The sequence below is a fragment of the Cavia porcellus genome, unplaced genomic scaffold, assembly GCF_034190915.1.
Source record: "Cavia porcellus strain 051 isolate PalLab524CR breed Dunkin Hartley unplaced genomic scaffold, mCavPor4.1 scaffold_18, whole genome shotgun sequence".
Taxonomy (NCBI): domain Eukaryota; kingdom Metazoa; phylum Chordata; class Mammalia; order Rodentia; family Caviidae; genus Cavia; species Cavia porcellus.
The window spans coordinates 11,562,732-11,586,641 of record NW_026947501.1 but is presented as its reverse complement, the minus strand read 5'-3'; positions in this window follow the sequence as shown (position 1 = coordinate 11,586,641).

Genomic DNA, 23,910 nt, shown 5'->3' with positions numbered 1-23,910 from the left:
TCCATTGGGCCTGCCACATCATTCTGGGACTCTCAAAAGAAAGGTGTATTTATAATTTGTGCATGAATTTTTTTCCTGACCAATCTCCTGCCTCCCCATGCTGCACCCTCCTCCACTGTCCTGGGTAGTTTGATCTCTGAAATAGTTCCATCTGCAGCTTCACCCAAAACTTCCCGATGACCAGCACCCCCACCCCGTCACATGCCCCACCCCGAAGGTGCTCCGAAGTGACTTGCTTTGCGTGTGGGGCTTTGGGGGTTTGTTGCTGCTGTATGGCCATGCACGGCGGCTCAAGTAATTTCTGCAGTCACAAGCCCCAGCGTCCCCAGTCCGTGTAATTATGAGTCAATCATTTCCTTCTGGCTTGTTCCCCCGCCTTTGGGCTGGTGAAATCATTACTATGGCTTCTTTCTCTCCCCAGTCCAACCTCTATGCAGGCATTTACCTTGCTTCTCACGAATCTCCTGAACTAAATACTATTTAGGAGGATTTGCTTGTTTAACTCAGAACTGCAAAAGGCCTATCTGCCGTCGACTTTCTTACCTTCCATGGACACTCCCTCGGCTGCCTCCTGCTTTTCGAAGCCTGAGTGCCAGGGCAGATGAACCCCAGAAAGAAACCTTCCTAAGGCACAGCCCCGGGGTGTCCAACGTGCAGCCAGCAGACCCCCGTGAGCTGGCTCGGAGAGACCCAGGGTCCAACAAGCCTGAGGAAGCAACGTTCTCTTTCAGGAAGACACTGGGCACAGGGCTGGAGAGATGGCTCGTCTTGTGGGGAGAAATGTGACTGAACCTCTCGAGCAGGTCCAGACCTTCCTCACTGCACTTTGAAAAAGGGAGATTAAATATACATTCCTTAAGGAGGTTTCAAATACAGGATGACTGTTTCCAATAGGAAGTTTTGTTGAGCCAAAATCAAGGAGGCTGTTAATTCTCTGTGGAACACCCTGCAGTCCCCCTTCCTGCCCCTGCTCCCCCAGGGCCCCCCAACAAGCCCACAGAAGGTTCATGCTGAGGCTTCATACTCAGCTGACTGCCTGGCCACAAAGTTCAGGCCAGGCAAATGCTCCATTCCAGAAATGCCCCTCCATCTGCGCTATTTTAAAATTCTGTGAGTGATGTGCATGTCTGAGGCTCCAGGATTTCAGACTCTTAGGAAAGGCACAGACTTCACATCTCGCTTGGGGCCGGCTTCACTGTCCTTTCCCGCCTCGATGATGGCTCCTGCCTCCGAAGCCGTCTGCATTTTTAATTGTGCAATTTACCTGCTGTCAGCATTTCCTAACCCATTTCTCATGTTCCTTCCTTCAGCATTTTACAATCTAGCAGCAATTCCCTGAAGAGGATGTCAATAAAACGGCGTAATGTCACGGGACAAAGTGGGGCAGAGTCCTTGGGGCCTGGGTTCAAATCCCAAGTCAGTAGTTTACTAGACGCATGGCCTTGAGATGCTACACAACCTCCCCAGTTTTAGCATCTTCATAAATAAAATGGGCATGATAATACCACCCACCCCGTGTCATACTTGCGAAGATTAAATAAGATCATGAACAGACATTTATCCTGGACCTGTAGCTGCACTGTTCAACTGATATATTATGAGAGTCACCCCTGTGATTTTAAATTCTCTAGCAGCTACATTTTAAATAAAGAAAAAGAAAGGGTGAAATTAATCTTATTTCTTTTTTGTAAGCTATTATATCAAAATATCATTTTAATATAATGTCAATATTAAATATATCAATGAAATACTTTAGGTTTCCTCTGTCATATGAAACCTTTAACTTTTGAGGTAGTTTTTGCCTACAACTCATTTCAACACACACTAAGCATGTGCCAAACACTCATTTGGAAGGGTGCAAGTATAAACAGGCGGCTGTTAAAGAATGGCAAGTTTCTTTCCATTCCTTGGAGTTTTGAGATATTAAGCAATAAAACTCTGAAATCACTTTGGACCCAAGTGCTTACAGCCTCGTTTTGAGAGTTTCTATGGCAGTCTCCTGTTTCGGTCAGCCAACGATTTGGTGCCCAGCCACGTGTGCCAAGGTAGAGGTCTGAGGCTGCACTGCTGACCTGAACCAAATGGGCAGATGCTACAAATACCCTTTCTTCAAACCCCCTCCTCAGAGTTTAGGGGCTTTTTATTGAACACCTACTGCAACTTCTTCTCAGTGCTGGGAGTGGGATGCTCCCCATGCCCCAGCTGGGCAATCACCCCAATGTCCAGCACAATTACCAAGGAGGGCCCGGTGCCTGTTCCCCTCTGTGCCCACACGCCAGCTTCTCATGGCTTCACTCACCAGGCCGGGGAGCTGGAGCTCACAGACCGGCCGTCCTTTTTCTGGAGGATTAATGTCACTCCCTACCCTGTTCCCTCATGGCAGCGGTTCAGCCTGCACCTTTGGTCTCTCAACATTCAGGGTCTGTAGATGGTTCTCCATTACTGGTTAACCGTATGCTACACTCCCAGCAACATTTGGTTCCAAGGAGTGGGGTTGGTGTGCAAAGGAAGGAGCAGCTGCTGGGAAGATTACGCTCGGCTCTGCTCCCATAGATCAATACATCGGTCAATCCTTATTGAACTTCCCTGTCAACACATGCTCATTAGCTGGCAAGGACCCAGGAGGAGCAGTGTGGGATTGGAGAGGGAAGGCAGGCCTCTGGCCAAGAAGTTCCCCTCACAAAGGTCAGCACTTTCCCTGTAGGGTCATTAACTAATTCATGCTAAGGTGTTAATGACTTATCAGCTTTTATTCTTCCTAATGGGACTCCAGCCAGGGGGCAGCTCTGGGATCCCATTATGGGCCAGTCCGGTATAGACCATTGAGCTGGGTAAAGGACGAAGTAGATGCTAAATGCAGTTTCCCCTGTGTCGCCATTGTTCTTAGGGCTGGGGACACTGAATACGCTTTGGAACGGGGACGGGAGCAGCAGCTCTTGTCAGCGCTGCCATCAGTGCCGCAGCTCTTCCCAGCTCCAAGCTTAGCCTCAGCTGGTCACGTGGCCTCTGGAGAGTCTGTTCTCACACCAGTAAAACAAGAGAGTCACCAGGTAGAGACGGCAGGCAGAGCACCTCACAGCGCCTCTTAGCCTTAAAGAAAATGCGGCGGCTGCTTTTGTGCCTAGTGAATGAATCCAGAGATTTAGGAGCAGTGAAGTAACAGAGGTAGACCGTCCTTGACCTTCAGCCATAATAATTGTTGTCTTTTAGGCTTGTAAAAAACCTCCAAACCCTTTGATATTCATTCCTGTCCCTTTATATAGATTCCCTAGATTACCTTTCTGGTCAGGTTTCACAAGTTTATCAATTTAAAATCACTTCTCTAAAATGTCAAAGGTAGCCTTTCTAGTCCTGAATTTGGGGATTTGGTGATCACAGTGTTCATTGTTTTTCTGTTTGGTTTAGACTCTTAGAAATTATGTCACCTCTTACCTCAAGCTTTTCCCTCTGGAGAACATGTAGTGTGCCTTTGAATCAGTCTTGTCTGGTTCAAACCAGTCAGTTAGTCAGTCAGTCAAAAAACACTTATGGGATGGTTATAAGGGCATGACACAAAACAGTTCCTTTTCTCACAATCATTCCATATTATAAACAGTTTAAAAGACACATTAATAAAAATAATTGCACTATAATAAAGTATCATGAAGAAAACAAGTAAAAGGGTGAGCTGAAGACTCCTGGCAAGGTCGTCCAGTTAAGGAATGGGTAGAAAAGAGGACAGAATCAGACACGGGGGCACCGGAAGACAGCCAGGGTGTCTAGAACATAGTAAACTGGGAGGTGAGGGTGAGGCAAGGGCCTGCAGATGGAGGGTGGAGGCATCCCAGGCAAGCTTTGTAACCCAAGCCTTCAGCTTTATTTAAACTCATTGAGAAGCCATGACAGTTTGCATGCAGCCTAAGCCTTTTGGGAGATTCCTGCTCCCAGAAAGTGGAAAATGGGCTCGAGAACAAACCAGCATAACACGGGAGGCCGTTGTGGCTTTCATCTAAATGAGAGGTGGAGTGGCCTGGACTCGTGGAAACACCAAAATGCATTTTAGGAACATTTAGGAATTAAAGGAGGATTAGCAGGACTTGCTAACGAGGGAAAAATACTCATGGAGTACTCAGATCACAGCAAATGACTGAGATTGTATATGGTTATAAAGATGAGGAGACACACACTGATAGACAATCAAGTGTCCTGTCTCAGACTCATTAGTTTCCAGGTAACGGTGTTGCGTGAGGTGTTTTATGTCCTGTAGAAGGATGTTGAGCCTGGAACTCATGAGCCTGGCCTGAGAGAAATTTCGAAGTCATCACACAATGACCCTTAATTGCTGATATCAAGCAGCTCTTCTCCTCCCACCAAGCACTCTTAACTCCTTTCCTGTAGGCATAGCGTAATGCTCTTACACTGGCTGGGCAGCCAGTTTGTCTGGGCTTGTAGATTTCCAGGTCTGACCAAGGACTTCCAGAAAACAGTCATTCGCCTTATGACAACCAAGGGTAGTGATCGTGGTTACTGCTCTTTGGGATGGCACTGCGCCGTCTGACTCAGCTCTAAGGAGCACAATCCATTCATTGCTCTGAACCGTTCAAAAAAGGTTTTCTTTCCCTCAGGCACACTGTAAGTGTTGCATTACTATTTAACCAAATGGTCATCTCAGTAGGTACACAGCAAATACTTGTTCTGTTTTTTAAAGTGTAGATAAAGGACAATTCTTATTTTAATAGGCACTATGTCCTTTCATGTAGATAAATGTATCTTCCATTTAAAACTCTTATGAAACAAACATATTTTAGCCATTGCATATGTTCTTGCCTAAGACAGAAAATTGTAAGAATATAAAGCCTGAAAAACACAAAAAAGGACAAAAAGAGAGATTAGAGCATCTTTCACCCTAAAGACACATTCTGTGGTGGAAGGTGCATGTCTTCATAATGATTCCTGTGACTAAAAGATCCCATGAAACATTGCTTCTAATATCAATTTTTCCTAGTTTTTAAATTTCTCTCATTTTAGTAACTAAAGTAAAGATAGATTGTTCTCCCATTTCCTATGTATAAGAATTAATTCCTAAGTGAGGTTTAACATTATATAGATTTTTGCTCCTTAAATATTTCTAGAGGTAAAAATTTATAAAGGATATCCTGGTGCACATGTACTATGAACAAAAATCACTATTCTATAAACAATTTTCATGGTGTTGTAATGTTTTCATATAAAATTACAGAAATTATTTGCTAACTCCTACCTGTTTTTGGACTAGAGAATATCAAACAAAGCCATCAACATATGCCATGTCAGCAACTTTTTCCTGTTTTAAACTGCACCAGGGAGTTTGAACTTGCATGCTAAAGTAAATGAAACAATTTGTTTATATTGCTGAAACAGCCCATTACAGTGCATCATTTGAGAAGACTACAAAACTCAGAAGATGGAAACAAAATAGATTGCCTCCTCCTAACTCTGAGAACACTGAGAAGAAATTACGAAAACATTGAGTATGATGATGAATTGATTTCTCATAAATGACGCTGGTTAATTTTCTTGCCACTTATCTTGCTATTACTTGAGTACAGTTTAAATACCAAATGAGTCTCCAGTCTTTGCATCCTCCCTACAAATATGTTGGTATTTCCTTTACAATGCTTGTCTCTATATTGATTCCTCTATATCTGGTCTTAGCCCATTAGGTTTTTTTTCTTCTGATATCAAAAGAAGTTTTGTGGTGAGTGACTTATGCTATAGAAAAGGATCACCGCATGAGAAAACCTAAGTTTTAATTTAAAATTGTCTAATATATTCATTTTAACTAACATATTAAAAACATAGGTTAAAGGAGAGTTTCTTAATCATTTTCTGTAGAAGCCTATAAGTGACAATTAGAAATGTTCTCTGACTCCATTAAAAGCAGACAAAATCTCCAAAAGGTCCAGGAACTGGAAAACTTAGAAAACTTACGAGTCATAATAAGGAGCCACTTGATGAAATGGTGTCAGGTTTCTGTGTCAGTGCCTGAGTTCATCCTGTTCCTCCACAAATCTCTTCTGCTATTTTGGTTTCAGTGTTATGATTGTGTCTGGATGTCCCCCCTAAACCTCATGCAGTTATGCAAGGTGGGGAGGCTTTTCAGTGGCAGCTGAATCTAGAGTCTGTGATTGATCCATGCTGAGATCGTGGATGTGAGTGCCACATCCACCCTAGGGCAGGTAGCCTGCATAAAGTATAAAGGACAGAAACAGCTTCTCTATCTATCTATCTATCTATCTCTCTATCTATCTATCTATCTATCATTGCTTTTTTTCATCTTCTGCTGCTATTAACTGTTGCCCCCCTGCCATTTGCACTCTGCCTTGGAGTCTTCTGACTATAGACAGAAATCTCTACAAACTGTGAGCTGAATAAACCTTTCCCTCTTTAACTTTGGGTGTCATGTATTTTGTATCAGCAATGAGAGAAAAGTAATCAAGACACTCAGTTAGGAAAACAATCTAAAAAGTGTAGATTTTTGGTTTTGGTTCAATTGGGAGATAATTTTTATTCATGACCGTCCTAAAACAAATAAACAAACTTTTCTCATGTGATTTTTAACATAAAATATCTTTATAAGTCTATAAATTCAGTGCTGAGCCAAAAGTAAAATGATGGAACAAAAATATTATGAAAAGGGAGACTGAAAACCTCTGGAAACAGATTGAAGAACTAAAGCTTCATCATTAGAGAAACAACAAACAAATCTGATGAGCAAGGAACAGAATGAATACCACTGAAAATCAAAGCTTGGGCATAGAGTCAAGCCTTAAGATACTTGTCATACATGAAGGTTTAAAATAATAAAGCAATGTGTAGAACAATAACTGACATTAAAAATGCAGAATAACTTATATTCCTTAAGTAGTTTAAAATATGAAATAGTTGATACTCAATATTATAAGAATTTTTACCTGAATAAAGGCATTTTTAAAAGATTGTCTATACTTGGAAAGAACATGTGTTGTGATAAAATTGACTACATGTCTCTGTACCAAACCAGAACCTAATCAAACCCCTGAATTTTAGAGCTAAAATAAATTCAGGCATCTAAGAAAAAAAATAACTAACCTGCAAGGAGCTGAAGTCATTCTTCTTTAGATTTCCCCATAGCATCAGTCAATGCTTTAAGATAATGCATCAGTTTCCTCACATTAAAATAGCATAACTCAATAATATTATACCTTAGCCTATCAAAAATAAGACAATGGAAATCTTCCAAATCTTTTTTCATCAAATAAAAAATTCATAAATAGAAAGGTTATGTGAGTATTTTCTTCATTTGTTGTTTGTTTTTATGATGCTCAAAATTAACTCAGGACCTCATGCGTGCTAAGCACACATCATTACTAAGCCACGTCCTCCATCCTATCATACTTTTACAAAGACCAATGGGAAGCATTTAATCCACTTAAATCTCAACCACTCAGTATATGGAAGTTCTATTTATGTAATAAAATGCAATTTTATAAACCCAAACAATGTAAAAATAATAAAACTTATAAATGTTAGCAGTGGAGAAAAAAGATATAAAGAAGTATGGTAATGCTATTGTCCTATTTCTTTCATAGCAATAACTAAATTTAAATTTTTGAAAATTAAAATATATCACTTTTAAAATCTTGATCCTAACATGGATAATTTTCATGTTTTATTAAAGTTTGACAGCCCTTTTGGAAAATATTTCATTTTATTTATTTATTTTTAGTACTGGTGGTGGTAGTACTGAGAATTTAATTCCACAGTCTTTTCTATTTTTTTTTGTCTTGCTAAATCTCTAAGTTGTTTAGGCTGGGGTTAATCTTGTGATCACCTCTGCCTCCCAGAATTCTGAAATTAAGTAAGTGAATAATACTGGGCAAGCAGACCCGACCCTTACTTTTCTACTGAAAATTTATACTTTAGCAGTAACGGTACCCAGCTATGGTTTAAGTACCTTTCTCTGAGGGGTATATGAAACAAGTCATATGTGTTTATCCACTTAATATGATGACTAGCAAGATGTGTGCACATATGCAAGCATAGCAAAATGATATTTGTACCCACATTATGCTCTAGATAGCTGAGTTTTGTGTATGTTTACTTGAGTATCACAGAGGGTCCAACCACTTCAGGATTTGTTTAACTAAGTTTTCTTTTGATGTTTCTGGTGGATTCCGCCCAATTCAGTACCATGGCACATAAAAAAAACAGATTTGGAAGTTTTGGAAGAGAAGAAAAGTGAATCATCAGATTACTCAGGCATGGACAATGAAGATGATCCATTATGGTAAAATACATGCTTTCATAACAGGAGAGTGGTGTGGGTGTGTAGCAATGATGATGATGTTGACTTTGACACTGGCCATCTGAGCCAAAGTTCCTGTGACAGTGAAATGGAGCAAGAATTGACTGATACAGACACAGGGAACACAGACCTCCTTGATTCAGATGGCAAAGAAAACAGTACCATAAATATATAATTGACTAGTTGAAGCATTGCAACATGGCCACAAAACCAAATGGAACAATCCAATGTTAGAACTGGGTCCAAAAATACATTGAGTGTCCTGGCAGGAATGAAGTTTATTGGACAGAATGTCTGGTGATCAACAGTGGAAACTGTAACAGATGAAATGATACAAGATGCCATAAAATACACAAAGGCTGAAATGCAAGTAAAATATTCTGTGTGCACCAACAACGATATTAAAAAATGTACTTATTATGACACCTCACTAATTAAACTGAAAGCATTCATAGGTTTTTAGCAGGGAATTCTCATGGTGATTGCAAGAATGTAAAAGACTTATGGAAAAATGATATGTCAAAGTATGGCATAAAAATTTATGATCTTGTAGATGCAAGGCTTATTATGCTTTCAATTTAGACATTTATCCTAAAATTCAGCCATCAGGTCCTTATTCGTACAATAATAAACTGAATGATGTGAACAGACTTGTTATTCTCCTCTCCCAAACTAAACAGAATGTGACATTCAACAATTGGTTTACCAGTTTCCAGTTGATGTTACATTTGCTACAGACAACAAGTTGACCAGCACAGGATCTTTACTTGGGAACAAGCAAAAATTCCAACTGAAATGTATAGTACAATGTTGGGATTTCAGTAAGATACAACATTGGCCTCATATATGACCAGGGTAGAACTCCTTATACAGCAGATTTATATGTACTTTTAGTTTTATATATCTATAGGAAAAAGTTTAGTTCTGTCCTGCTTTGTTCTGTTTCTCCCTCTAATATAGAAAGGATAGAAATACATGTTAAAACTCATGCTTATGTAAAACCTATAAACAATTTTTGAGAACTGATCTTATGATACATGATGAAATGAACAAAAACTTGAAGGAAAGAAAGTGGCACTGCAGTACCCAATCCTCATTCCAGAGTGTTATGATATGAAATCCAGCAATATTATTAATCTTTGTTCAGAAGGATTTTAATCTAATAAGTTGTGTTAGGTCTCAACATAAATGAAGATATGGATAAATGTGTACATGTCTAAGTGCATAGGATTGATAGCCGTAATACTTAGTTTTTGTTGGATAGTTGAACAGAACTGTTTGCAGTCTCCCTGGTTGCAATCCCATTTATATGTTCCACTTGTGTACCTTGAACAGCTATTTATAGGGGGACAATATGTACACATCAGCTAGTGATTTCTTACTGTCTATTTCTTTCCTTTGAAAGTATGTACTATTTCTGCCCCTTTTCTATTTTGTTTTGCTTTCTTTAAATAAAAAAAATGCAAAAAAAATTCAATCCTTTATTTTTGTGATTTTTTCCTGTTAAATCTCTTTGCTTAATATAATAAAGCTCATAAAATTGTAATTAATAATTTACTAATAGAAATATTCTAAGCAAGAAATGTAGGTCTGACAGACCCATGTTTCTGGCCTTTATGACACAATTTGTATCATACTCCACAGGGTATGCACTACCACTCCTGGTTTATGAAATAATATTTCTTGAGATGAGAAGACATATTTGAAATTTAATAACTCCTTTAATCTTACTTCTATAAGTTCAAAATCAAAATATTGAATTTCAAGATAGTACTTGTTTTTTAAAAACATACTAATAAACTTTCTAAAAACATTAGATGCAAATATATCTAGTTATTAACATGGCTCATTGTAACATGGCTCATTAATGGAAATAAATATTACAATTATTTCATCTTAATTCTTTTCTGTAATTTTTTTAATTTCTAAAAGTAAAAAAGTAAGTAATTACGGAAAGATTTGAAGTCGGAACTAGGGTTACCTGATAAACTCTACTCAGACTTTCTTCATTCCTGGTATGTCTTCAGTAGCTAGACTTGTATACCTATGTGTGTACTACCGCATTATGCCTATAATACGAAAGTGTGTGTGCATAAATGTTTTGATCACCAGAAAATGAAACAAAGTAGCCACTTCTGGCTTCTTGTCATCTGTTTACTCCTCTAACTCTCCTCATTTCTAGCTTTGGCTCTTTCACGCTGCCCTTGTTGGATGGATTGGAGAAGCACAGGCAAGGTGCAATGAAAAAACGCATACCTTAATCTGAGCACTCTGGAAGGCTGAGGCAGGAGGATCACATGTCTGAGCCCAAGCTGGACAACTTAGTGACTTAGTGAGACACTATCTCAAAAGAGATGCAGGGGCAGAAGGAAGGAGAGGAGAACGGGATGAAAAAAGAAATCAAAATGAGTTATGTTCATGTACTAACTGCCCACAAGGAATGTAAACATTGTGTGCTACAAACACGTGTTAATGCGTATGCATACATACATGCAGGTCTGGGAATGTAGCTTACTGTAAAGACCCTGGTTCAATCCCCAGGACCACCAAAAAGAGGGGAAAAAAGTCTATCCTACTCCTTCACTCAGGAGCCTCAGCCTGGCAATTTCCCTTCTGCCTCATCTGACCGATGAAAGGACTTGAAGACCTTAAAAAGACCCTGGTGCAGGGATGGAGCAATATAAAAATGAGCAGGCCCTGAACTGTGGGTGGAGAAAAGGAGGAACAGGCCCGTGACCGGACCAGGAGCAGCTGTGACAGGTGAGGGCCAGCAGCACAAGCATGCTGATTGTTTCTGTTTGATCCTTAGCTTTACTATCCTTTTGCACAGATTTAGGTTGGAAGCAGAGGAAAGAGGAATGAATTTGGGGAAAGCAAAAGTGCTGAGTGACAGATGTCTCTTTCAGTGAAGTATCTCATTGGTCGGTGCTTCACACCCGGCCTTCCCTGACCCTCACAACAGCCTTGAGAACTGAGGAGAGGCACCTGTACGGTCCCCATGTCACAGGGGCCCAGCCCACTCCGGAGTCCCTCTTCCCTCACTGGATTAGTGAGTGGTTGGGTAAGGATTCTAAACTAGTCCCTTCGCCTAAAGATGAAGCTGATCCTGGTATCTCAGTCTTTCAAATACAAACGCATCAGCCCTAAATTAATTTAGCAAACAAATACAAAAGCCAAGATCCTGAACAAACCTGCACAAGTTTTAAGAGAAACTTTCAAGTCCAAGTCCCAGAAACTTCCCAGTCCCATAAAAGGTGGTTGTCTTAGTCACTTTCCTTACCACTAAGTCACAGTACTTGATACCTACACTTTATTTAAAGGAGAAGTTAATCAGCATCACATTTCAGTCCGTGATGGGCCAGCTCTAAAGCAGAAGCCGCACAGCAAAAGGGCAGACAGAGGAAAAGCTGCTCGTGGCATGGTGGTCAGGAAGCAGAGTAAAGGAAGGACCAGGAAGGGAGATGCCCGATGCAACTCAGGCCCAGAGACCCACCACTTCCAACCCCACCTCCTAACGGGCAGTCAGCTGTGATACACGCTTCGTCCAGTCACTTCCAAACGCATGAAGCTTTGGGAGCCCCTTTAGATCGGAATCCTAACGGTAATGGGACCTCTTATTCCTAACTACTGGTAACCACCTCCTCCGTGGATTGCATGCCATTCAAATACCTCAGAGTTCACCACAGCAGCACACATATGTGGCTACATCCCTGAACAGATCAAGTGACATAGGACGTGGGGAGAGGGGGTATGTCTCACATGCACTTGGTCATGAGAACTTCGTTTCTGAATGCTTTAATGTTCATATATGTACATCTGTATTGATCTGTTTGCAGTGCTGTAGGGGTTACTGGCAGGTGTCTTGTGATCACCTTCAAGTTTCAAAAAATGAGTAAAGTATGTAGGAATATTGATGAACTTTATGATTTCTTAGTCCCTGAAGAGATTGTGCTTGTGTCAGCCTAAGTATCCCCTGTGCACTGGATTCCAATAGCTGATTTCCTCATTCACTTGCATTACTGTAATCTTTATGAGCAGAATTATCATTGCAATAATAATCTCACACATCTTGAGTACTTATAGGTGCTGTGCTGTTTTGTTAGTATTACTGCATTTAACAGAATTATTGTTGAATATTTTAGATGATGAAACTAGTAACTAGAAAGGTTAAGGCATACACTCCCAACCATGTGACTCCAGTGTCTGGGGAATGAGATTCAAGCCTTAGTCTTTGATTTTGGAGCCACAGGCTCAAGCCTTAGACTAGTATTTACATATTTCTTCTAGTTATCATCCCAAATAAAGAGCACATCACCAGCTAAGTGTCCATCTCCTTGAGAATAGGTATAGAAAACTTTTTGCTTCTCAAGAAACAAACACAATGACCCAACCATCATCATAGTTGCTACAAAGATTAAATGAGAGAGAATACCTACATGATCACCTTAAGGGCTTTTATGTTTCAGAGATTTAAAATTTAACAATTATTCATATTAAGCCAAAATAGAAGCTTTCCCTCCACCTCCTTTAGCAATTTATTGAGGGTACAGTTAACAAGAGTTTAAAATTTTTAAATTGTTGGCTGAAATGGATTCATCACTTTTTAGGCCCTCCATCTTTCTAATAGCAAATCTTAATAGCTACTCTAAAATGACTCTGAAAACAATACTGTCTGGAAAACTGAGTAAATCTATCAACTAATATTTAATGAAATGCACAATATTTGCAAGTTGTGTGGAGATGCAAAAACAAGCATAAATCTAAGCCCCTGCCTTCACAGAGATTCCAGATCTTGTTTTATAACAACAGAATGTTCAGTAACAACAGCCACAGCAGAGAGACACAAGGACAGTTCGGTACAGAAGAACCTTTAATCAGTGTTTGGCAGTCCCTCTTACAGGAGTATAAACGTCACTCAGCTCAAAGTCAGGTCTTGTGCACCAGATAGTAAGAAAGGTGAAGGGGAAAAGGAAGCTAAGAAAAGGACAAAGACAGTGAAAAAGAAAGCAAGAGTATCCCACGGTGCAGCTCAAGAAACGGAGCGAAAAGGCAGAAGGCAATTGTGTAGAAGAGGCTGCACTGGGCACGCGTGAGGAGGCAGGCGGGCATGGCAGACAGGAAGTTCTCGTGGCCCTCTCCTGTGTACGAAGGACCCAGCACAGGACTAGGAAAATCAAAAGCTCTATCAAAAAGGAAAATTCTGAAAATCGCTTTCTTTGGGGAATCTCGGCTATTCTGTCTCTTAGAGGAGTTTTAGGGTGATATCCATGTACTGCCCTAAATCCACTCTGAATCTGGAACTCATTACAAGAAGATATGAGCTAAATAATTAAAATATAATATCCACTTATAAGGCTGACTAGAAAATGGGGTTAGATCTCTGGCCAACTTTGGTGGTAAATTGTCCTCTACACATGTAACACAAATTAAACTTATTGGCCCAATTAGGGGAGAATCAAGTGAGACTGTAAGCTCCTCCACCGCTCTAGCCCGCCCTCCTATCCAGGACCAGGTGCTACAGATTGCAGTGAATGAACATATACGACTTAAGCAAGTGATTTTGAAAATACGATAGAGCGTTCTCGGTGTTCTTGTCCTCTTCCCAACACCAGCGATCAGAACAGCACCAAAGAGATGTTTCCCTCCCGACACTGGCCCGTGTGGGGGAGTGAAAATACAAGGAGGTAGGAAAGAAGTCTCATGAGCCTCTCTGTCTGTCTGTCTGTCTCTCTCTCTCTCTCTGTCTCTCAGCTTTAGATTACAATAAATAAAATGCCCTCCTGTGTGTTTTAAGGGTGTTGCATGCATTTATTCTGTTTTGAGCAAGCATAACAATTTATTTTCTCAGGAAACTAAAAGAAATAAAATTTCAAGCACTATTTTTATACATTGAATTTTGCAAGTTTTAACACATTAATATTAGATGTAAAATATAATTATATGTAATTTTCTATAGTTTATGCAAATTATGATATATTTGAATACTAGTATTTGAAAACTAGTATATATGCTTGAATCTAATTCAGATATCCTTTCCAAAAAGTTAAAGGAAATGAAATCTATGCAGTGGGGGAGCAAACGTATTTGTTGTTTTTATTTAGATTTGCAAGAAAATCCTAAAAACATAGCTACTTGCAAAGGTATGTACACTTGTGGTTTTTTTTCCTTCCTTGTCCCAAACCAGTTTAAAACTTCATTGCTTTAATCACCTCAGGTAAGCACTGAGCTAATTATATAAAGCAAACAGTATTAAAATGACTGACCAAAAGCCCCAAATGACCCATGTGCATTTACATTTAAAAGATGAATTTGTTCACTCAGGTGGCTCTGATGGGGCCACTGAACTTGACAACCTCCTTCCCAATGTAGACCAGTAATTCTTTTAGACACAGATATTGTCGGAACAATAACTCCATTTATTGTTGCAGTTGTTGACAGTGGTGCCAGGTACAATCAAAGAAAAAGGCACTGGCACAGTCATCTGAGGACGTGTGAGGAACTTCTTATGATCTGGCACAAATGAGCTGTATCCTCTGATGTACCTTGAATTAGACCTTTTCTACCACCCAACTCTCTCTATTGATGTTGCAGCCACTATTACCCTAAACCAAATGTCACATTCCCACACTTTAAGCACAACACACTTCTCTGAGCTCGAAGGGAGGGGACACAGTTAGACAACATGTTAAGACATGTACAGGATTTACCAAGGTCAAGATGATGGTCTACATATCTTGCTGATTGCTTGTTGAGCACAAGCATGTGTTTAAGTTATTATTGACTTCCATTAGTGATATCTTGTGGGCTTAAGAGCTTAGACAGACTAGAAGAAAATGGACCAAATGTTCCTAAAATAGAAGCACGAAAGAAGCATAATTTAGAAGTCCTCAAAGAGAATCAGCTGTATGTTAAGACAAGGCTCTGAGAAACATGATGAGGAATGTGTTGGTACTAAAGCACGGGCACAGAAGAGGACCTGGCGTTGTTCTCTGGTTGTTAATGGCAGCCGCACACTGAATCTCTTCCTCCTTTTCCAGTATCCCTAGAGCTAGGGTTCTTCCCAAACTACCAGCATTAATCTTCTCTGGAACTTCCTAGAAGCACATATTCTGGGCCTCATCTCGGATGCACTGCATCAGGAACTCTCGGGCTGCTGCCCAGTAGAACATGTTTTAAGAAGCTTTCCAAGTGATGCAAATGACCAGTAAAGTTCGAGAAATGTTGTTTTAAAGCACTGTCCAGCTGTCCTCATCTTTTCTTTAAGCTATGGTGGACAATACCAATGACCAGATCTCTTGCCTATCTCAAACCACTGCTTATCCTTTGGGGAGCCCTTAAATCTGCATGAAAAATACTATAAAAGTTAATATCAGGGCATAGGGTTCCAATAACAAATATTTATTCCCTTCTTAGGGACTTTTACATACAAAAGAATAAGCCACAGTCTTTAATACCAATCCTGACTCACACCACAGCTGTTGGAGAGTAAAACAAAGCCAAATAAACTTACATTAGGTTAGACTATTATAAACAAGTACTTTTTAAAATTTAAATACATGTTTCTACTTGGATTCCAGTTGAATAAATGATCTTGCTTTTAGCACCTCTGCTACCATGACACAACTGGTTACACTGCAGAAATTATAGAAACTCATTTATTCTTACAAATATTTTCAAGTATTTGAGAATCTGGCCAGTAAAGACTGTTTTCATTTATTGTCATTTACTTCCTTCTATCTCTCCCCCACCCCTTAGTATCTAACTGGTCTCTTTACTCAGATAGAAAATTGCCCCACGCATAGAGCACACCTGTAAGCAAATACTGAGAGATATTTTGACATGAAATTCGTGGGTAAAGGCTAGCCAGAAAAGGGAAAAAAATAGAACTCAGAGAGAATAGAGAAATTCAATTTAAGGTGACACAAAGTGCAAAGGATGGCATAAACCTGCCACAAAGATCTTTGGGTCTAGGTTTGGGTAGGTAACCTTTCAGTTCAGGTAACCCTTTAATGCAGTGTCTCAAATTAGCTTCATCAGTAAACTGAGCTAAAAATATCTCTAACTGCTTAAAATCCACTCCCAAGCAACTTCCTTTCTTGCCCAGAAAAGCATCCATTGGTTGAGATTGCTATGAACTAGACAGGTTTCTTTCTTTAACTTCTTACTTTCCAGGTCATTCCTATCTTTTCCAACATATTTCTGAAAATTGCTTTGGTTATCTTCAACTGAGTTTGTTGTTCCAAAGGTCCTTTCCAAATTATGAGTACGTTAAAAGAAAAAGGGCTTCTCCAAAAGAAAGGGTTTGGATTGATGTAGAGAACACTGACACATAAGACATTTTGATCTGAGTGATACCTGTGAAGACAACTTTCCCTGACCCCAAATTAGAGTGCTTTTCCCTTTACTGAAAATTATTATCAAATGATCAATTAAACATCAGGTGATGAGATCAATGACTTTTTTATTTTGCTTTGACCAAAAACATAGAATACTCATAATGAAAATAATTTTCAAGTGTCAGTTACTAAAAATACTGTATCCTTACTAAAACAGCTAAGAAATGAATTATGTAACAGATCTCTTTGTATGTTCTTCTTCCTTCTTTCCCAGCCTTCCAGATAAAAACCTTCATGTTCATTTTTTTACTCCTCATGTTCCTGAAATGATCAGAATATCTGCTAAACTTATAACCCTCCCTCACCTTATCCCACCTGGGCCTAAATATTGAGAAGAGGTTTTGTTATCTTTAAATTTAAAGCATTCATTTTTGTTCTCCAGTTCTCCAGCAGGTGATTCCCAAATAAGTATATACAAAGTAAGACAGCAAGAGCAGAGAAACTCCACTGAGTCTCCAGCAGATACAGTTAGGCAGAACATCTTATTTCCTCTTTCACATAAGAAGTATTTTACAAAAACCATTTATTCAGCTGAGTGACATTGGCAAATGACATATTCACAGAAGAATGTGTTTGTATAATGTGTGGTTACAGGTTAATCAATATTTTAAATTTTATCTCACAGAATCAAATACATAGGTTGTTTGATTATTCTTTGGCATTTTGAGTTAAATGTTATGTTATTCCAGAAATACTAATTAAGTGTTTAAAACAGTACCTATTACATGGTAGGTATTTATAACTGTTCGTTGATAAGCATTTCTTGAGAACTTGATATACGCAGACCCAGTACCTTGTTTTCTGGACAATACGATTCCTAAAGTGATGGTGGACGTATTTCCTCTCAATGCTCTATTTCTGACTACAAAATCATTTGCACACCAAGCATCTCAGCCTCTCCCTTCCTCTATCCTCACCATTATCACCACTGATAATGAGACAAGTAATCTAAAAGCTTGAGCAATTTGCTTGTAAATCTATCTCTAAAGCTCTGCTCAACACTATGTCCTCCCTTGGGCCCACTGTAGGAAAATATGCACCAGTGGAAACCTAAACCATCCACTGCCATAGAAAAACACATAAATCAAAGTGTAGCTGGCCCACAGCACAGGCTGCCACACACTGGCTCCTGCTCTGCACTAACTCCAAACACTGTCATCAGATTGCTTTGCTTGGAAAAGTACAGTCATCAAAAGATATTCCCCAAATAGCTCTTGTACCAATAAGGAACTTCAAGACTGAAATGATCCTAATGCTTCCCATAGAGATCTCTCACCTACACCTTCCCTGTCACTGTCTCCCCACTTTTCCTCAGCAGGAACCTCTCTGTTCTTTGTGCTCCCCTCGTTCATTAAAAACTCTGAGAGCCCACTTACCCACTTTCTATTAACTTCGTTTGCAAGCTTACCTGAGTTTGAGAGCAAGCACTCTGGCTTCTTTATCTTTGAATCTTTATTATCTCGCCTAGTGGTTAGATGCTAAATAGTGACCTAGCATATGGACAGAAATAATGGTTTTCAGGTAGATCTTTGTTCTCAGTAACCAATAAATAGATGCTACTAATACCAACAAACACATTAGAAATATCTATTTAACCTGCTGTCTGCCCAGTAAAGGGTCCATAGTGGTACTTTCCCGAGTTCACCATTGTATGCAAAATTTAAAAAATATTTTTCCCAATTATCTCACTTAAATAAAACTATGTCATTTTAGAATTGTATGAGCTTGAAGATCTAGTACAAATCCCCTAATTTAACAAAGGAAGAATCTTAAATCTCAAAAAGTGAACTGAACAGCAGAGAAAAGATGCAATTCTAGTGTTGCCCCTTACCAGGTGCTTGAGTTGCTATCTCCAATCTGGATTCAGCTTGTCAAGATTCCATTTCTTGAGAGCTTCAAGAAGCAACCTGAGGAAGGCACTCAAAGTCGGGCTGGGTTCAGAAAGGGGGAGACAACCTCCGCCCACTGCTTTCTTTCTGATTCTGATAGATGTGTTCCAGATTAGTGAATGTGAGGAGGTCATTTAGGATACTTTGGGACTCATCAACTGGGCTGTCCACTGGTCAGATCTTCTGCAGTGACTGCATTATAGAACAGAACCTTTAGACCTACTGCAGTGTGAAATCTATGTTCCACATGGGCCTGAATGTCAAAACTTCATGACTTTAGGGAAAAAAGGAGAAAAACGATACTGCTCAAAGCTTTTACCAGGAACATGCCTCATCCAGGCACTTACTTAATGTCCATCAAGTCTGTACTGCATGCCAGGCAAGGAGTTGAGTAATAGGAATACAAGACGAATGAGACAGAATCCCTACTCTCAGGGTGCTGCACAACATTTGTGATTTCTCCTACCGAGAACTCTTTAGAGAGCTAAGTATATCATACACACACACACACACACACAATATTAAAAATACGAATAGCCCTGTCCTGAATACCCTGATTCTTGAACTTTCATTCTCCTGATGAACATCCCTCAGGCTTCTGTATATCTGTTTCCTTCATCCTCAAAGTCCAGTGCAACTGTGTCTGAATGGTGTGAAGGTTTGTGGATTGTCTCCACCAAGGCCAAGATGGTCACAGCTTCAGAGATGAAGAGAGTATAAGCAGCAAAAGATTTTAGGAAGAGAAAAGACAACTTAATTCCCTTAACAAACATCGCCTTATAGAGAACAAGGCTGTGATAGATTCTCATACAGCTAAGAGTTACTGCTTCCCTGCAGGTGTCAATGTGTGACTCAGGAAAAGCTCACAAATTAGTACTATATTACAGCAGCTGGAGACAGGTTGAAGAAAATTTCACAATGTTAAGCAATTCCCATTACTCTTACCTTTACCCTTATGTAACTCTGGACATGTGGCGGGGAGCAATAAAAATTCTATACATTGGTAACAAGATAAAATATATGTATGTCTATATATATTTTATATATATTGAAGTATATATTATATATTGAAATATATTTGTTCAAAATTTTTCAATGAGTTTTGAATCTCAGCCTTTCATAGAAACTCCTGTTTGTCAATTATAAGGTATATTTGACGTCTTACTTTAATGGTTCTTGGTTATTTTAGGAGAAATGTGATAACCTGGAGCACTGCTGTCCTGGGGCCTGTGCTGGGGAGACTGCTCAGCCTAATCAAAGGTCTCTAGCAGAATAGTCTGTTAGGGTACGCACAATTCTTTGTCTGTGTTTAAGTACAAGAATGCAAAATAATGAAGGGGTTTTCAGGTGTAGAGACCTTGCCAGAGGCTCCTGGGTTCTGACTGCAATGGCATCTGAATTATCAGCCCCACAAATTCTGTGGCTGGCTGAGACCTCCCCACAGTGTGGTTCGTTGTGGTGCACTTAGAAAAATCAGAGCAAGAGTGGCAAAATATGATTATTCTCTTCCTGGTTTTCATTCCAAAGCTTTTAAAGAGAAATACAGTAATCTTTAATTCACCTTTTGTAAATCTTATGATATGTCTACTTCTCCAGTTAATATCTCAGAACAACTTCATTTTTGTAATTTTACCTTATTCCTCATAAATAAATACTATTAAAGTCTAGTCAGTTTCTTATTCTTAGTCATTTTTAGTTATTTTGAAATGGATTAAAATTTTACTTAGAGCATCTTGTGCATCTGTCTTCACATCTCATTACCTTTCACAGTTTAAAATAAGGTCATGCATTATCTGACACCCACTGATTTTAATAAAACTTAGATAAAAAGCAGAAAATGAAGAGACGGGCAGCATGAGCAAGAAAGGAGCGCTATTTCAGTGTCACAGGTGACTTCCCTGCTTCCTCACCTCTGTCCTACTCCAAGAGAAATGTCGTGTAAACCCCATATTGGGAGCCATAAACTCGCCAAGTCCAGATATGATTCCTTTACTTAAGGACAGATTCGCACCCACCACATCCAAGGTCCAGCTGAAAAGGCAGCTTTCTCTCCCAAAGTTACAGAACATGTCCTGTCCCCAGGGTTCTGAAGGAGCACACTGGTCTCCATAGTTATCCTCGTTAGCCATTTTTAATGTAATTTTGACTAGTTATGATTTTCACTTCATAAACCACCCTTACATATAAATCTTCATGTAAATCTTTATGTATGCTATGAACCATAGATGGCTGTTCAGCCCCATTCCTAGTGAATATTATATCTGCATTTCAACTGTCTTTTGTATCCTGCATAGACCTAATATAGTGCCTTGATCAAAGAAATTTGAAAAACTGGAAAGAAACAAATGTTCCCAAGAACTGGACAATGTCTGTCTTTAGTAGCCTCTATAATTTATGCAAAGTCTTTATAAAGTAACTACTATGCTGATAGCTGTTTTGCTGACATCACTAACAACTACACTTCCTCAGCTTGCCTGCTTCAGTCAGGAGATGTATTTAGGTCCCACCATATGTTTGTTGGTTCAGCACATCTGGGAATGAATGCATCCCCAGAACCTGCAGCTCCTCATGTTTTCCAGAGTTCTTGTGCACTTCCAGGTTAAAGAACAAATTCACAAGTGCTCCTCAACAGTGCCTATGTACATTTCACCAAGGAGACTTTAGGATCTCCAGGAAGGTTCCCGTCACCTTGTATCTGTAAGCTCCACGGATAACTCTAAGGTTACTAGGGCTCACCCGGAACCATTCTTTCAGACGCTTCTTCCTCCCACATTAGCCCGCCCACGTGCAATCTGCAGTATCAGCTACATTAAGTAAACAGCAGACATTAAGGAAAAGGAAAGAGAATCAAGGAAAACAGAACATCTACAAACTTCAGGCTGTGGGAAAGTGAAACCGGGCACACTTCCTCCCAGCATGGGCTTTCCAAAGCAGTCAGCATCAAAGTCAGAGTAACTGGCTCTCACCGAACCAGAAGGGAGTGACATCTGATGGAGGCGCCACAAAGAGGCTCTTCGCTAACTTGTCTGTGTTTCCTATTAATAATTTAGGTTGAATCCATGTCAGTATTCTTTGGACTAATCCATGGTATCCCTCACTGGAGTTAGAAGAAGATAAATTAATCCTTTGTTTCAAAAAACAAATGTTTGGCTGTTTCCTGAAAGCAATTATAACTATTTTACATAAGCCATGCAGATAAAACTGTATCTATGGTTTATCACATGCCTCCTAGTAACCATGGTTTACAAGCAGGAAAAGTACTCTTTCCCCACATACTAGGCAGTAAAGCTAGGGAAATGTTGAGACACATGTCCAGAGTCACACACTAAAACCAAGCGTTCTGACCCAAGTGTAGACTTTTGCCATTCAAGTTCAATACTTCCCTTAAAAAAGAAAAAAAAAATTCAGATTCTATGGGAAAACCTCACCTATCTGCATTTCTTTATTTTCTTACTTTTTGCTTTATTTTTTATAATCATGTAGAATCGATCTACCTTATTGTCCTACATAAATAAAGATAGTATATGTCTGATTCCCCTCATATTCCCATGATACACGGACCTAAAAAAAAATGACAGAGAGTCAATAAATGTTTCTTGGGTAATTAAATAAAAAGGCAAAATAATATGTATTTAAAATTTCTAACTGTAAAACCTGCAACCCCAGAGCAAACATAATCTTGCTAATAATCACAAATTAATATATGCTTTTCTTGACAAACTTACCTCCATGTTCCTCTTAGAGTGGCATTAACCTTATTGTCAATCCAAGTAACTATGACTTTAGCTCTTTTAGGAAAATACCCAGCAGAAGTACAGCTAGGTCAAATGGAATTTCTTGTTTCAATTTTTTGAGGACTCTTGTGCAACTGGGGTTCTGTTCAGAAAGTTATTGACTACACCTACGCCTTAAAGAGTTTTACCAATTTTACCTTCTGGCAGATGAAGTGTTTCTGTTTTGATATTTAGATCTTTTATCCATTTTGATTTTAGTTTAGTACCTGGTGAGAGACATGGCTCCAGATTCACTCTTCTGCCTATAGACAATCAATTTTCCCAGCACCATTTGTCAAAGTGGCTATCTCTTCTCCAACATAAGTTTTTGGCCCCTTTGTCAAAGATCAGTAGGTGAATGTGCCTGGAACTGTTCCTGCATCCTGTATTCTGTGTCACTGATGTATATGTTTGTTTCTTTACCAATAACATGCTATTTTTATCACTGTAGATTGATGGTGTAAATCAAAATCCAGAATTGTGAGTTCTCTCTTCTGTTGCCTGCTGTCTGGAAGGAGCCAAACTCTGCACAGTTTTTGTAGTTCACTAAAGCCTTGGGCTCCAATGCCTTGTTCCCCAACATCCCATGCTGGACACTTGCCTTTCTTCTGGGGAGTCCAGTTTCCCTCCCAGTGAGCTGCAAGAGCCAGGGAGGGAGCCAATTTCTTTCTTTCCTGTGCATTGTGAACTGTCTTTCCAACTTCTCTATTGTTTCTAATTTTTCTGGTGGGTTCCTTTCCGGTTCCTGGCTATCAGTTTCTTTTTTTTTTTTTTCTTTCTTTTTTTTTTTTTTTTTCCTACCATGAGTTGTTATTTTCTGGTATCTGGATTTTGGAATTCAGAGAAGCTGAGTTTTTGTACTGGTTACCAATCCTCCATTTATTTTCTCCCACAATTTTCTTCATGTTAAACTTAAAAGCTTAGTTTAGAAAAGAGTGAAATTCTTGGCATCATTTAAAAGTGGTGCACTCATTCAAACAAGCTACTACTGAGGGGTCAGTATTTTTCCACAAATGGGAGATTTTGACACTGCTTCATCTTTGGTCAAAATTCAGATACATGTGGTGTGATGCTTCCTTGGTTTGTGTTTTCTATAAATGTACATTTCAGGTTCATCTAGGTTTTACCTATTACACAGAGACTCTTGATGCTAGCCCAACAGTCTTCTCACTGCTTACACTCACCTGCACACTAAACACTCCTCAGGACATGGACGTATTGCTTTGATTTTATATTCTCTTCATTGAGCTCAGGTTGGCTCACAGTGAGTACTTGGGAAACGTGTCAACTCTTGGATCTTTAAAAGCATGCATCATATCACTTGTTCCTACCAGGACAAGGAAGATGCACATGTTATAATGAATCACTTCAACAACATCTGTAGGTATTTATTTCCAAACCTCCTTTTCCCTTTATCATAACTATCTTCTGAACAATCACTGCCCATGGTTCAGTTTTCTCAAGACCACATAGGATTTTGCAATACAAAAAGAGAAGCTTTTCTAAGAACGGAAATAATATTCCTAATCTAGCAGTTCTTGAAGCCA